Here is a 15,479-nt window from a genome sequence, read left to right on the forward strand (position 1 = left end):
ACCCAATAAAAATGTTAAACTCAGTCAGAGTCAAAATCTTCAAACAAGAAAAATTCCAATCACAATGAAAAAATAAATTCAAAATAAAAATTTGCATGTAACCACTACACAGTGAGAGATGAAAGCTTGTGAACAGAGGGGAGCATTTAGCAGCTAAAGAACCAGATATCTCCTCAATTCACTTTGTCAGACAGTCAAAAACACTTCCAAATAATTTTTGATTCATGTGTTCTGTTAGTCTTTGCTTACAAGTTTGTCAACTTGGTGTAAGATTTTATAGATTTACACCAAACTGTCTTGTAATGATCAATACTTCACTAAACCTGTTTCTTACAATTGGGAACAATCGCTCTAAATGGTGTGATTAAGAAATGAACTTCTGAACTTTTAAAATTGTTCCAGACAGATTAAAAAACATTTTGTAGTTCCTAGTAACACTGGATCATACAATTACCATATTACATGTTAACAGTGTCTGTTATACCCTTTGACTCTCATTGAATACAACTCAAATAAATAACAACTCACTCAAGTTTAAAAATCAATTTAAAACTTGTCAGATTTCTTCTGATCTGTTTTACTGTGTTGCTCATAAATTGACTTTGACATTTTGTGCCGTGCCCCTTTAAAACATGAACATAGAATCACACAAGCCTGTTGAATAATACATAATATAATTTTGGGTCACTGCTATTATCTGTTTGTGAAATGAACTTCCAGCCAAACAACTACGTTCTTTCCTCAGGTAGAGTTAAATGGATGAGAGCTGCATCCTCTGCAGAGCCCCATTATAAGAGAAATTTGGAAATCAAGAGGATGTTGACTGTGTGCTCTCCTCATTGCCTGCAGACAATCTAACCCACAGAGAATAGTCTGACCAGAGAAGACCCACCAGTGAGGGAACCTATTGATTTTTCTTTCCATGTTGTCTTCGCTAGAGTTGTTTTGTTTCTTTTTGTCCATTGCCCCTGTTTTATTTACAGGCAGTGGGATCAATAGACACTTCCTCACTTGCTTGTTTCCAGATTTATGAAAACACATCTTTCAGCCTTTTAAGCACACTGGCAGATCTACATCATTTCTCCAGTGGTTCAAATAATTCGAGTTCAAATGATTGGCAAGTGTAATTGTGCAAGAAGGTGACTGCATAGAACAAGATGAAGTGCTGCAGCTCTGAAGTGAACTTTTAATATGTATGTTTGTTGAGCACTTTTCTGAGCTGTCTTGAACTTGAAGAAATATCCGCTGGATATTGGCCTTTGCAGCTGTCAGAAACTAGTAAAATGTGCTGTGGAGAAACTAGGGAGAAGGTTTTTCTTTTTGTGAGATTGCCTGAACTTGTTTATGTGATAGATCAACATGTTGGTTGCCCTTGTTGTTTAAAAAAATCTCAGCAGGTATAATTGTAACATAAACGCAGACAAACGTTTAAGTTTAACCTTCAAGTTTATTTGGCTTGTTGCTGTCAGACATGCACTGAACTCAAAGATTCTCTGAATATGTCTAAGTGACCGGATTATCTGCAGGCTTTCTCCGCCTGGCCTCCTAGTATAAGGTCTGAGAATCCCATGTGAGAGCACAGCAGGGCATCCTTCTCTGGATTCACAGTGAGCGAGTGGGGGGATGGGTTGATGATGCTTGTAATGCGTGAAGGATGCTAAAATCAAAAGTGAAACAAATATCTTGCTGTGAAAAAGCATAGAAGACACAGGAGAAGAAGAAGTCCATAGAAGTTTGTGGTGATAAGAGTCGACACCAGTGTCTGTGAGTTGTAAAGAAAATCTTGTGATCGACCAAGCAGAGTTAATACGTCACTTCCTGCCTCTGTCTGCTGCATCCGGCTGCTCCAGACCCAATTCTCTGGACTTTATCAGCAGGTCATGTCTGAAATCGCCTTTAAGTGAATGCCCCCCAGGCTTTCACTGAATTTTCCAGTATATATTTTCTTTTGTAGAAAGAGTTGCATTGGTATAGATACTGTACATGAATAACTGCATGGACATAACCGTTTTTATGGCACAAAAAATAAATGTACATCACATGCAGCTAGAATTGGTTGCTACATCAACAAAAATCATAATTCTTCAAAATCTCAGTGGAAACATTTATCTTATTGACTGGCTGTCTTCTCCCACCTCCTGCTGACTGGCAGGCTGTCCCTGCCCGGCTGCACAATGCTTACACACTCATTTTGGTGCAGAGGGTGCTACACATTGAATTAAAAGAGTTCTGATTGATAAGGTAGTTGAAGGCAAATCTGCTCCCACTAATTGTCTTTCAAATGCCCTCATTAATCAAAGCGAAGTCGGCCCGGTGACGTGCGGCCCTGTCAGCCGCTCTGCTACAGGCTCTCCTCCGGCCACTCACCTCCCAGCATGACGCCTGCTTCCCCTCTGTCAGGCGCCGCTGTCCGAGGACTACAGGAGCACAGGCCATCCGTCCGTCCGCTGCACACCTGCCTTCTGCCAGACAGGATCTGACCGCCCCCTGCCACTAGGACGGCCCCAGAGACCAATTTAGCAGCCACTTAATGATTCATGACTTCAAGTGGTGGAAATGAGGGCAGCATATGATAACAGGAATAAACACATTTAATTAGCTTCTCATATACATTATTTATTTATTTACCTGCACTCTGATTAATTTATATATTTTGTGTTTGTGTTGCGGGGATTTTTTGGTATTCACAGCATCTGGCAGAGAGCCTTTGTTGTGTGGTTGAGAGAGCGTCTTCGCCCACACTTTTTTTTTGGAAAGGGGTGCGGGGGTGTATAGCGGTGTACCTCCTCCTTATCTGGGGACCTTTTGCAAGGGTGCCGTGGGGTGGGGCACCAGCAGGGATTTTACAAGCCCCCACCTCCAACACTGAAATGAAATGAAATGGTAGGGAATATTAGACTTTAAAATATACAGTTCCCTGTAGTCTAAGTAGCCTTGTTTGTGAAATTTCCTGACAGGTAGTTACTCCCCCAGTTTTCTTTGAGCATGGGGCATACATTTTCATGGAGGCACTAATCAAAGCTGTGCCGTGGCAAACAGCACAGCCACAGCAGGCCCAATCAAAGCCCCGTACCTGGCTCTCTTCCATAAGGTTATGGGAACGCTGATGACAACTCTTACCCGAGCATCTGCCATCGCATCCATCACAGGTTGACTTCCTTCACTCTCACTCTCACTCTCACTCATCTCTCTCCCTCTTAAAGGCGCATGAGCTCTCACTCACCAGCATGAATACGGGAGTTGAGTAAACAGGCAGGAAAAAGTTTCAGCTTATTTCTCCATGAAATTGGCAAAGAAAATGTATTTTGTGTTAGTTAGTTTTAGGCAGCATTTTCTATAATTGTCATTTTCAAAGATTTGTGGTCGGATTATCTCCGATGAAAGAGTCCAAAGGGAGGAGTAGGTGTTTGAAATGCTTTAGACGCTCTCAATGATAGGGCAATCTTTTAATTAGCTGTTGTTGAAGATGTCAATTATAATTGTGTGTGAATGGCAGCAAATTAAAACTTGTGTGGTGTGAAATGAGCCAACAAACACAATAGGGAAGTGACCTGCCCTCTCCACAAGGCTCGCTCTCTCTTTGTGAAGGGGAATCTGTGAGTGCGGTCGTTGTGTGATGATGACAAGAGAGTTGAGGTCAGAAAGGCCGGCATTCAAAACGACAAACGGAAAGATTCCCACTGCGCACTCTCCTCCTCCCTCTTCTCTTCTCCATCTCTACGTCCTCCCCTCTAATCCCCAGTCGCTGAAGACCTCCAGACGGCCTCCTCTCATAATGACACGGCTATCAAACCCAATTGCTGTGGCTCAGACCCAAGGCAGTGCATTAAACCCCAAAGTGTCGGATTGCTTCTCTAGAGTCAAGTGGTTGTGTCCTCCCTGTCGTCCCCCTGGCCACTGCCATCGCTGCTGAGATGAGAGCCCCTTACACAGGCCCAGTTGACCCACTCACCCATTCACAGTGACCTCATACATACAATGAGAGGAGGGAATCAGACTTTCATGGTGTGCTTTAAGGGCTGCCAAGACTGAAATAAGTAAATTAAATATGGGAGATGTTTTTGAGAGTGTTTCACCAAAGTCAAAAGATGATAAAAAGTCCCTGTAGATGTATTGTGACCTCTCCATCAGAGGGTGCTTTTAATTCTGAAGACTGTGTGGTCAAGTTTGTCGTGTACAGAAAGTTCAAACTGTACAATTTTGAATATAAGATGGAAATAGAGCGATTTGATCCATAAAATCCTTGGGAAAATGTTCGCTGACGTTATAAATCAAGTGAGATAAATAACAGACCATTTTTATATACAGTCTATGACAGTAACACGCTATTATGAAGTAAATTGAAATCTAAGGTGTTGAAGAACTTATGAATAGGAAAATAAAAATTCAGGCAGTCCTTTGGTTTATTCCCATGAAAAGGATACAAATCGTTTGTGTGTTTGAAAAGGGACGTTTACAAGCTAAAAACTAAAGAAAAACAATTTTGTGGGAAAATGTTCACTGCTTGATTAAGAACTTAAAATCTAGTTGTATGGTCTAGTTTTATATTTTTGATTTTATTGCTTTTTTTGATTTGTGGTCTGGAAAAGTCATTGGATCGAGATAACGTTAACATGTTTAACCAGTCACTTTGTTGATTCTGTAAAAAAATACTTTAAGAGTCTATCATAAATAAAAAGTAGTTGCTAACATGCAGAAACGGTGGTGCTGGACAATCTATTACTTGTTTAGGTGACTGATGAACAAGAGCAAAGCAAGCAAAGGAAATGTCTGTAGACACAGCGAGCAATGAAAAGAAATCAAATTTATAAAAAATAAGTTGATTTATGAAACATTCAACAGAGTTGAGACTTCATGACAAAACAAATGTTCGCTCAGTTTGTCAGTGTTTCCACGTCAAACAAATGACAGTAGAAAGCTTTTAGCATGAAACACACAAACTTGTTATCTGTTAGATGACATGAGTTCAATGCAGAAATTTGATTGTATTTTAAAACAACACGTTTTTATGAATATTCACTTGCTTGCTGCTGGACCTACATTACAATAATTACTTCATGAGTGAGGTGTCACCAAACACCTCAGTGGAGCATTATCAGCCATGCTGCTTGCATACATGGTTGCACGGAAGAGAAAAATAATAGGAATGAAAGAGCAAATATCTGTAATTATTTGTCAGTGTGTGTGTTCCTGCATGGATGTATATGCATGTGCATGAGCATTGTATGAGTGTGCGCCTCTGTCCCAGTGTGTAAGATGGAGTGCGGTGTCGGAGTTTGGGCAGAAGGTGAATAACTACAGTGCTTACAGTGTAATCATGGTTCCTGTCAGCCTTGCTGCAGGAGAGGAGGGCGCGCCCAGCAGACTGAGCTCCTTGGTGATGAAGTACAGGCACCGAGCAGCGCTCTACACCTGGATATTTATTAACACAGGCCTGACAGTAATGAGGCCTGAACAGGTGGGCTGGGACACACACATCAGAGTGAGGAGCATCCACCAGGAGGCGGTGGGGGAGACGGTGAAGACGAGTGGGAGAAGTTCACCCTGCAGGAATGCCGTCCTATAGACTGAGCTGAGGCTGCACACCCACTCGTTGCAACATATCTGACTAGAAATAACAACAAAAAAGAAATAAATTATGTCTTCTGTACTGCTCCATGTGCATATCACACTTGTGATAGACTAAATCTCATTTAAATTTCAAATATACTTTTTTTGAAAACCCAATGTGCATTTGCAACCCTGAGTCCAACACTCTCTCAGCAGGCCTATAGATGGTGGCAAGTGGCTTGTTAGCATTGCTAGCCTGATTAGCATAGCTGTGCCATGTTGTGTGAATGTATAAAAAAAGTTGTGGCTACTGTGTTTCTATGACAGGTGTGTGTACAGCGTTTCTGTCTGTGAAAGCCATTAAAATGGGGAAAAAGGGGCAAAAATCAGGTGTCATGTTTACATCAGTGCTGATCACAGCTGGAGTCTTCTTGCTTTAGAAATTTGGGGAGGGGAAACATTTACACACGGGGGGGGGGGGGGGGGTGACTTCAATCAGGACTTGCGATACTCTGCAGCATATTTAGATCAAAGAGAAATTGTTTGGTTGAAAATCTCGTAAGACATTGTCAAACTGAAATTGCACTGAACATTTCCTGAAATTACAGGGGCTGTATGTGAGAACTCAAATGTAAGCTGCTCCATGTGAGAATGCAGCAGGAAAATGTTTGCATGATGATGTTTTCTAACATGTGACAGGTGCGAAACTGTAAGAATGGAATTATCTCAAGATGAAAAAAGGTGCTATACACGTAGAAGATGCTGAAGAAGATTCCAGCTTGGAATTACAATGATTTAAGAGCTTTTGGTGATGAGGGCCAGCACAGGTGTTGATATGGTTTAAACAAAAACATGTGATTTCATTTCCACAGTGAAATGTATATGTCATGTCCTGCCCTGTCTGTTCTGGACATTTTCCTATTTTTGTGAACGTGTCTAAACCTGCTGTGTTACTCATATGTAAAAGCCAAACTCCCTAACCTACTTTTCATGGAGTTCATGGCTAAAGTTGCTAAGAAAAGATGAGTAAACATTCAAAGCAGTGTGAATTAAAGTGCTGAATTCACCCTTAACTAAACTTGATGATCCAGAGGTTGACATTTAGTGAATGTTACCGACACGGCAAAGGGAATAAAAAATAAGTGGCTCGCTGTCCATGCCGTGTGGATGTCGGAAAAAGAACAGCAGAAATGCCAAGACTGGGAAAGCTGGACAAATCACCACGAGTGAAGAACATTCTCCAGACCTCATTAGGGTTAAGGACAGACTCATAGTTAGGTTAAGGGTGTAAGGGAGTAGAGTAAGCATAACGGCCGGGCATGAAGTGATTACAACTAGGTGATTTGGTGTGTATGTGTGTCTGTATTCGCCTTGAGCTGCCTCTCTATACTCTGGTTGTCTTATTAAGACCCTGAGTGAGGCTAATCAGTGCTGTCATCTGACGCTGAACAGATGCAGTGAACAAAGGAGAGGAGGAGATCACTGCAGGCCCAAGGTGCATCTGCGGGGGAGGAGAGAACTGTGCTGCCTGAGCTGATGCTAGCTGATGGCACTCCCTGTCAAGTACCCCTCTTGGAGACTAATGGGTGGAGAAAAGGTAGAGGGTGACTACGTCCAACATTTCATGTCAAATCCGCCTTAATAATTCGTCATTGCCAGCTGTGACTGACAAAAACTGTAGGTGAGATGGCTTCTCGTGCCCACCCAAAATGGCACATGGGGAAATTCACTTAACTAACGCAGTCGACTGTGGATCTGTTCTGCAGCACTGTGGGTAATTTGAATTTTTTGTGTGAATAAAAAGTGAAAACCTGCGCTTTACACAGGGGACATGATTTTGAAAATGATTAGGCGAAAGGGATGGATGGCAGTGTCACGTGAACACACCCTTATTCTCGGCTGTTATGTCTCTGTCACTATCACGTCTGTCTCTTTCTTCCTGTCCCCCTGCTCCCGAGTCTCTTTCTCAAACGTGTCTTTCTCCCTCTCTCTGTTCCGCCCATGGACAGAAAATGAGGAACTCAAACAGGAGCGCAGGCAGACTTTAAAAACAGCACAGTGACTATTAACTCATCTCCTCAGCCTTCCTGCTGAGTCTGCTGGGAGCTTGTGCTGATTTCCTATGCAGACCCTGCTAACGGATGACCTTGGTTTTATCAGGACAGGTCCAGATCTCAAAACCAGCAAGACATAACATTACCATTAAACACATGTGTTGTTCATCTGTCATCATGTTCAAATTTAGCCTCCATAAACCATAGTGTGGCAGCAGTAATGAGAAGTCGGTGATCTCTGCCATCTAATCAGCAACAACAATAGATTTAGATAAGTCTCATTTCAAAAATGTGTGATACAGTAGCTTTTGGTTAATCTACAAAGATGCGTATCTACCTCGATGGACCATAAGCTTCTTTTGTAGTGCATGTTCTAGAAGAAAGTCCAATACAAGTGTAACTGGAAAGGCATGCACTCCACATGGATTAAATGAATACTGTACATGTCCTGCTTTACACATCAGTATAAAAATGGGCTTTCTCTCATGCAATGGGTTCCAATTTTAGACCTCCAGTCAAACCAGTCACATAAGCATACAATAGGGCTTTATTAGCCTATCCCCCACATTGCAAGGGGTGCAAGGAGGATAGATCTCAAATCTGAAGAGAACAAGCAGTTCCCTTTAAAGATCCTGTGTCTGGGGCTAATCTGGTAAACTCCCATAAATGCCCCATATGGGAGGAATTAGCCGCCCCAGACAGTGCAGAGAGGCCTTAAGCCTGTGATATACCACTGAGATTAATTAGCTTCCAACTTTAGATATTTTTATAGAATCTTAGGTTGCTACAGAAATTACCATGTCTTCAACTCCATTAGACAGTTTTGTGCTGTGGACTAGGCAGAGAGCTGAGGCGCTTAGCAAGGCACTGTCTTCCATAATGCATGTTGGCCTCACCCATACTCTGACAGCACTTAAGAAACCTACAGCCATTTGAGTGACAAAGATCTCATCTATTTTTCAGTTTTGACTCTCGCTGTATGAGGGAAGATCTTATGTGCCACAGTGTGCGTGCACGCACAGGTGTCTGCAAGTGTGCACGAGTGTACGTGCATGTGTGTGCGCTGGGGCAATTAGAAATATGTTGTTGGACAACAGCCTTGGATTTACTCACAAATTATCTCAACTCTGTGCAAGCTGGAGCACCTTCATGTGAGTCACAGTTTTAATGAGTTCTTTTCATGCAGTCCTCTGCAGCCTCGTTTGCTGGAGCTGCAGATTCGCAAATTCTCTCTTACAAACCTGTGTGTTCGAGTATACAAGCAGGGTAATGGCTGCAGTTGAAAGGAAGATGAAGGGTATATACAAAAAAAGGAAGTACACCTTTAAGGGGAGGAAAACGGACAATCTCCTGCCAGTTAGAAATTTGTATCAAACTGTTTAGAGTAATGACCTGGAGTGGGCAGCTCAGACCTGCATCTCTCTCAGAAAGCTTAGAGATTCAGTCTTCCAGTCATCCCCTGTTCTTTCTGAAATGAATTTTATTTGATTTCGTTCACAAATATATTATATATACAACTCCAGCATACTATCAACACCCAGATAACATACAGAATACTAGTTCTGTCTATATAAAATGTTCATTGATTGAGACAACATTTGGATGTAAGGTCTAAATTTGTTGCACAGCATTTTTTTCCATTAAGCACTCTCAAAATAGTTCAGATAATCCAATAATATACTGCAGCATTAGACCAAACTTTTAAGCCCTTTCAGGTAAGTCATCTCCATTATTTGCCAACATCTGAGGCAGGCTTTTAGACATGTGTGGTGAGTGATGCATTAGGACTGTCGAATATATGTGCCCTTTCATGGAAACCACTCATTGTATTGATTTTTATAGCCTTTTAATTTAAGGCACTTTCACTTAATACAGAGGGAGACATGAGAAAAGGCTGGCTGGATATTCAGCTGTTAATGCTGCAAACATTTTCAATACAAAAAACGAGGTCACAGATTTAAAGATTGGCTTTTGTTGGCTCGTCATCAAATAATTACCGTAGGCTAAATAAAAAAATATACAGAACAATATTAAAAAAACCTCTACTGCTCTGCAAGCACCTTAGACTTAAATTCAGCTGCAATCGCAATCAAACAATAACAAAAGACTAGTTTGATGGTGTTGTGAAGCAGCACGGGATTATGGGAGTTGTTGTCTTCACCATAATTTCTTGTCCCACAAGTGGGTCACTTAGCTACCTCATGCGTCTGCGCTCTATTGGGAGAGCTTAGCAACAAAATGAGCAGCAAACATCAATGAATAATTGGTATTCATTGAGAGCTGGCTGGCAGTGGGTTGGTTCTTTCTCCTACGTCATTTACTACAAAAGTTATAGCAGAGACAGAGACGAACTTAAGAGACGACCAAAATGAAACACCCGTTACCTTAAATAAACCTGAGGATTTCTCTGGGTTTGAACATTATTGGCAGCAATGGATAATATAAGTACACAAATCAACAAAATATAAAACAGGTCTAGTTGTTTTGTATACATTTTACTGAAGAAATGTTTTCTCTTTCGTTTACAGATAAATGAAAGAGAAAAACCATGGATGTGCCTGCCTAAGACCATGAATGAGACCGAGCGAGGACAATTAACACCTCAGAGCCTCTTAATGACAAAGTGGCTCCAGCTCATTGCAGAATCTGTGACCTTGCTGAACAGCCTTGAAAGAGCTCCGGTGACCACTTTGCCGCTTGATAACTTTGCCTTGGCATGCACTAAGTGAAACTGCTGTTTTCAGGTGCGGAGATGTTAGGCTGCAGGTTGATGGCATGCAGAGAGAAAAGAGGGAGGAGGGCAAGGTAACTCGGGCTGAGGCACACGGTGTCAAGCTCATTAACCTCGTCAAGAGAAATGTTACGATGAGACAGAGGATGAGCGTGGGGCTGGGTCACATCCTGAAGTGGTGCTCCTTGTAAAACCTGAACTCTCAGCAACTGACACAGCAGCACTGGCATTTCATGTATTAAAAGGCCCTTTTCTCCGGAGCGAGAGATAGTTTGTGAGAGGAGAATTGGGAATTGTGTTATGTAGATTTAAACATTTGGAGGCAGAGATGGTTCAGACAGGGCTGATGTGAGCTATGAGCTCGCTATGTGGTTTATGATTAAAGTGAGTGAACATCATCGTGCTATTACCTTGTCCTCTCAGCATATTTTCATTTATAATGCTTTTCATACATTCATCTACAGCCGTGACCTGTTCAAACAAAGCCTTTGTCCCAGACAGACACAATCAGGGTGATGAGTAAACACATACACTGTGTCTATCTTGCCTATTAATCTGGGCACCCAGCTGTGAGGAGGGCTTTGCTGCCCTATCTCCTCTGGTCCACACAGTAGCCCGCTGGTTTTGCTGCCTGTGTTTGGATTTCATCGAGAACTCGGGACCACTGCAATGTAACACAGATCAAAACGCGCTGCAGAATGGATTGCGACTGTTTCTGTGAATATTTTGAACCTGCACTTTGGGACAGCAGCTCCTCTTGTAGACCTGGAATATGAGCGACCTAATGTTACTTTCAGTTCAATAAATAACTATGTTCAACGCATGGATATGAACACTGAGGAAGATGAAGTCATGAAAAGGAGCAGCTTAACTCCATGTTGCAGGTGACACTGAGCACCTCCAAAAGAATCACAAAACTGTGTTGGCGGCACCCATGTCCTGAACGAACTGAACATTTTGACTTTCGAATGGTCTCAATGTTATTACAACCCTACCAACAACCGTTTTCAGACATGAACTCCAGACTAAGTGTGCAGACATTCTACATGAGGACACAGCAGGAAATTCTCCATGACAGACGTGTTCACAACAAAAGGAAAATCTCTGGCGCTTTCAGGTGAGGGCTGGCATGTTTGCAAGAGGCAGGACATAACAAATTAATGTTTTTGATCACTTGTTTCTTTTCGTTTGACATCTCCTCTGGCATCATCTACATGTATGACACCTATTTTTCATCCTGAGATTTTTGTAGTCTTCTTGTTTTTTCTGTTTTGCGTTTTAGGAATGTCATCGAGTCGCCCACTCGTGAATCCTCTGGATAATCTCCTGCTGTTTTCTCACATGGGCTCATTCACATATTGTCAGTTGGAGTTCTTGACTTGTAGATGCTGGTAATCCACCAACTGGCACCTCATGGACCATTATTTCAATGTACCATCATTTCATTTCAGCTGAATCAAACAGAAGTAGGAAGTGACAAAATGTATTTGTTGGTGTCTGTTAAAGTAGCCCCATATTAGGAACACCCCTTACTGTGTTTTGTGTAATAACCTACTTAAAAATCTTATGTGGAAAAAAGAGTGTGAATTCAATGTTGCAGTAGATTTTGTGGTATTTCGTGGATATTCTGTTGTGAAGTGAATTCATGCTACATAATCCCTGATATAATCCGACCTGTGTTGCAAATAAAAAACTGTGTAACAGTGCATTGACGTCTGTGTCTCTTCAGGTGGATATTCCAGTGACATTTCATCTGCTGTGGTATCAAGGTGGGGGGGACACTGACCATGCTGAAGTGCACTGTCAAATACTTTCTTTCAAAAATAACAGGAAACACTTCTCATTGGCATGAATAATGTGAGATTACACGCGTCGAGTTAAATGCTGCAGAATCTGACGAAAGATGTTTCTCCTATTATCTGACCACTTAGTTATATTGAAATCCATCATGTCATTTTAGATAGTTCAATTCATTGTACCGTACGCATAGGTGTATTAATAGAATGTATCAGAAATCCTATTACTCTTTTGAATCTCAGTGTGAAATGCTTAAATTGCAAATGGGGCAGTCCGTGGAACGTGCAAGAGATCTGTTAATGAAGGGCTCTGATTAGCATTTGTTAAAACTCAGTGAAGTTCTTGCATGCTAAAGGTCACACTGCTGTTCTGACATGGGGAGATGAAAACGTTCTACTTTTTGGGGGAATGTCATGATTTGAATTAAGATTGTCAGATTGGCTGTAAGCTCGTATCACAGTCCAGGCGTCTTGTATGACCTTTTCAAAGAATTGTCATTTTCCGCCCCTGTGATGCCACCATGGCTCAGTGGGGGAGAGGCCCCTCTTCTCTCGCCATGTAATTTGTCCTGGGTGTTACCATTCACACTGCACTAGTCTCAGCCACTCGCTCAAATGCTTATGTATCTACAGACCAGCAGGCTGCGACTACAGAATAACGAGAATGCAGCTGCTCAGGTTCTACTCTACGCTCTGTGTGCAGCAGGAGAGGCCTCTGAAATGTGCTGCTGTTGGCTTGAGCATCACACCACTGCTCCAACCACTGGTTTAAAGCAAATATGATCGCAGTTAACGATATTAACTACTCTTGCTACAACAACTACACTCAAGAGCGATCAAGCACTGAAGCCGACTATTGAAAGTTGTTGTGCACTTTGAAGAAAACTATTTTATTCACTGTGATGTGTGTTCATAATAGACAACACAACATCAAGTAAAACTGGACGCATAAAAATTTTGTTGTTCCGACAAAAACACTTTTTCCTCAAAATGTTATGACAAAACTACACACTACATTTTATACAGACACAGGTAAGATATCAAAAATGGGCATTCAGGTAACAAGTTACCACAGTTTGAACAGCATTTTATTGACTCCATTTTAAATTGGTGAAGAATAATTGTTTTAAAACTTGAACATTTTTCAGACATTTTTTTCAGACAATATAAGTTTGCCCTTCGCATAGAAAGAACACAGCATTAGATTGTCCAGTTTAGATGCGTTCACAACAACAAAAATACAGCCTCACATTCTGCCCCAAAATTTCAGGAAAATGTCCGGTCTTTAGTTCATGTCTGAACTTTCCTGACTTGTTGAGAGACCCTGTGTCAAAATTGAGTTTTGACAGCTTTTGCGCAAGTGTATAATAATTACAATGCATACACCTTAACAAACTAACCCTAATCAAGTGTTGCTCTATCATGGGAGAACAGGTTTAAGTGGATTTAATGCCTACTTGGACAGAGAGGTGTGATGTTGCATGGCCCCTTAATCTTAATTAAAATTGGGATCCATTGTTAAAAAAACACTGTAAATTTGTGTATTCGTGTAGGGAATAAAAGGGATGCTGTCTTTATACTGTGGACTATTATATAAGTATTTTATCACTGATGGAAAAAGCAGAACTACTGTAGATAATGTGGTGCAAGAGAGGAGGAAGCAAAAGATACTTGATATTTTTAATGATGAACATTTGTTCAGGGCTTTAACTACTGGAGGGCACTCCACTGTTGAGTTTCCACCAGACTGGCCTTCAGAAACATGGACAACAGAAATCTCTGGATATTAATTAGAGACAAATCCCTTCTCGCTGCTGAAGTGTGGCATTTAAAGCATTGTCCTTGGTGCTTGTATAACACCACCTTTCAGTGTCGACCCCTTTCCTTCCACCAGCTGGATAATGCAGCCTAATCCACATTAGCAATCACTCCAGTCCCTGTTGTGTAGTGGCAGTCCTTCCTAATTGCTTGGCATTATTAGGTACTTTACTTTTAAATTTGAAGAGGAGGAACATCATTCTACTGCATCCAAGCAGCAAATGATCCAATTTGCTTAATTTCCAAGAAACACCAACAGTGCATTTTTCCCTCATTGCTCCCCCTATTGTTTATATAGAGGAATGATAGAAACACAGAAATAGTAGAAGTCAGAAGAGCATGAGAGGTTGGTTGACACAATGATTAAATCCACTGAATATCTATTGAAAGAGAGCAATGAACAGTTAGAGTTAGGTCTGTCTCCTTTGTGGGCCTCCAACTGATGTACAGGTCTGACTTAAATCAGCTTAAATAAATACAGTCCATTTACCATCTAAAATGATGCCTACCCCTCATTGTTTTCTTAACTACAAAATGCATTTCCTGCTGAACGTGTGGTGTGAATGCTGAGTTGCTGAAGTACTTGGCTGAATCAAGCTGAAAATGTGTGATGGTGGAACTTGATGATGCCACCAGTTCCTTGCGTGATGTCACCACTCTAGAAGACAGACACAATCCAAATAGAATTACTTGTGCCCTGCAGTTGCGCCTCTGCCAACAGTGCAGATTCAATCTGCACACATTTCTTTACACATTCATATGCAGTCACTGTGACCTTCACCTTTCAAGTATAAAATCGAATAAATTCATTCGTGAATCTAAGGATTCTCCTGAGACATTTGCAAGATAACATGTTCACAAGTTATAGTTACCTGAACCTTCCAAATTCTAATCAGGTCATCCTTGAGTCCAAGTGAGTGCCAGATGTAATGATATTCCCTATGGGGTTTCCTAATAGATTGTTTTGATAAAACCACATGGTCACGGTGACTTAAATCTAAAATTATTAATAAAATTAATCTAAATTAATCTTTGAGTCAAAGTAAATGTTTGTACCAAATGTGAACACATGCCCTCAATGTGTACCTAAGATATTTCACTCACAAAAATGGTATGGACACATGGACAATCAAAAACATTTGGCTTTGGCCTCTGACTGTTGTGGAGGCATACAAATTGCTGAAATAGCTGATTATTTCAAAAGGTATGAGCCGTTTAAAAAAGAAAAATAAGAGCAAGAATGTCCTTAATGAGCTTTGATAGTTAAATGGTGGAAATCGGTTTAAAGGTCCAGTGTGTAAGATTTAGGTGAAAGGGATCTATTGGCAGAAATTGAATGTAGAATAATCCTCATGATGTTTGTTTCATCTAAATTGTATGGATTGTAGTTTTCTTAACAATAGAAAGAGAGGGTCCTCTCTACGGGGGCCGTCATGTTTTTTACGTTAGTCCAGACTGGACAAACTAAACACCTTTTTAGTTTTTATGACAACTACATGAAGGCTATCACAGGTTCTTTTTCATGTTTGG

Source organism: Paralichthys olivaceus, chromosome 1, assembly GCF_024713975.1.
Source record: "Paralichthys olivaceus isolate ysfri-2021 chromosome 1, ASM2471397v2, whole genome shotgun sequence".
NCBI lineage: Eukaryota > Metazoa > Chordata > Actinopteri > Pleuronectiformes > Paralichthyidae > Paralichthys > Paralichthys olivaceus.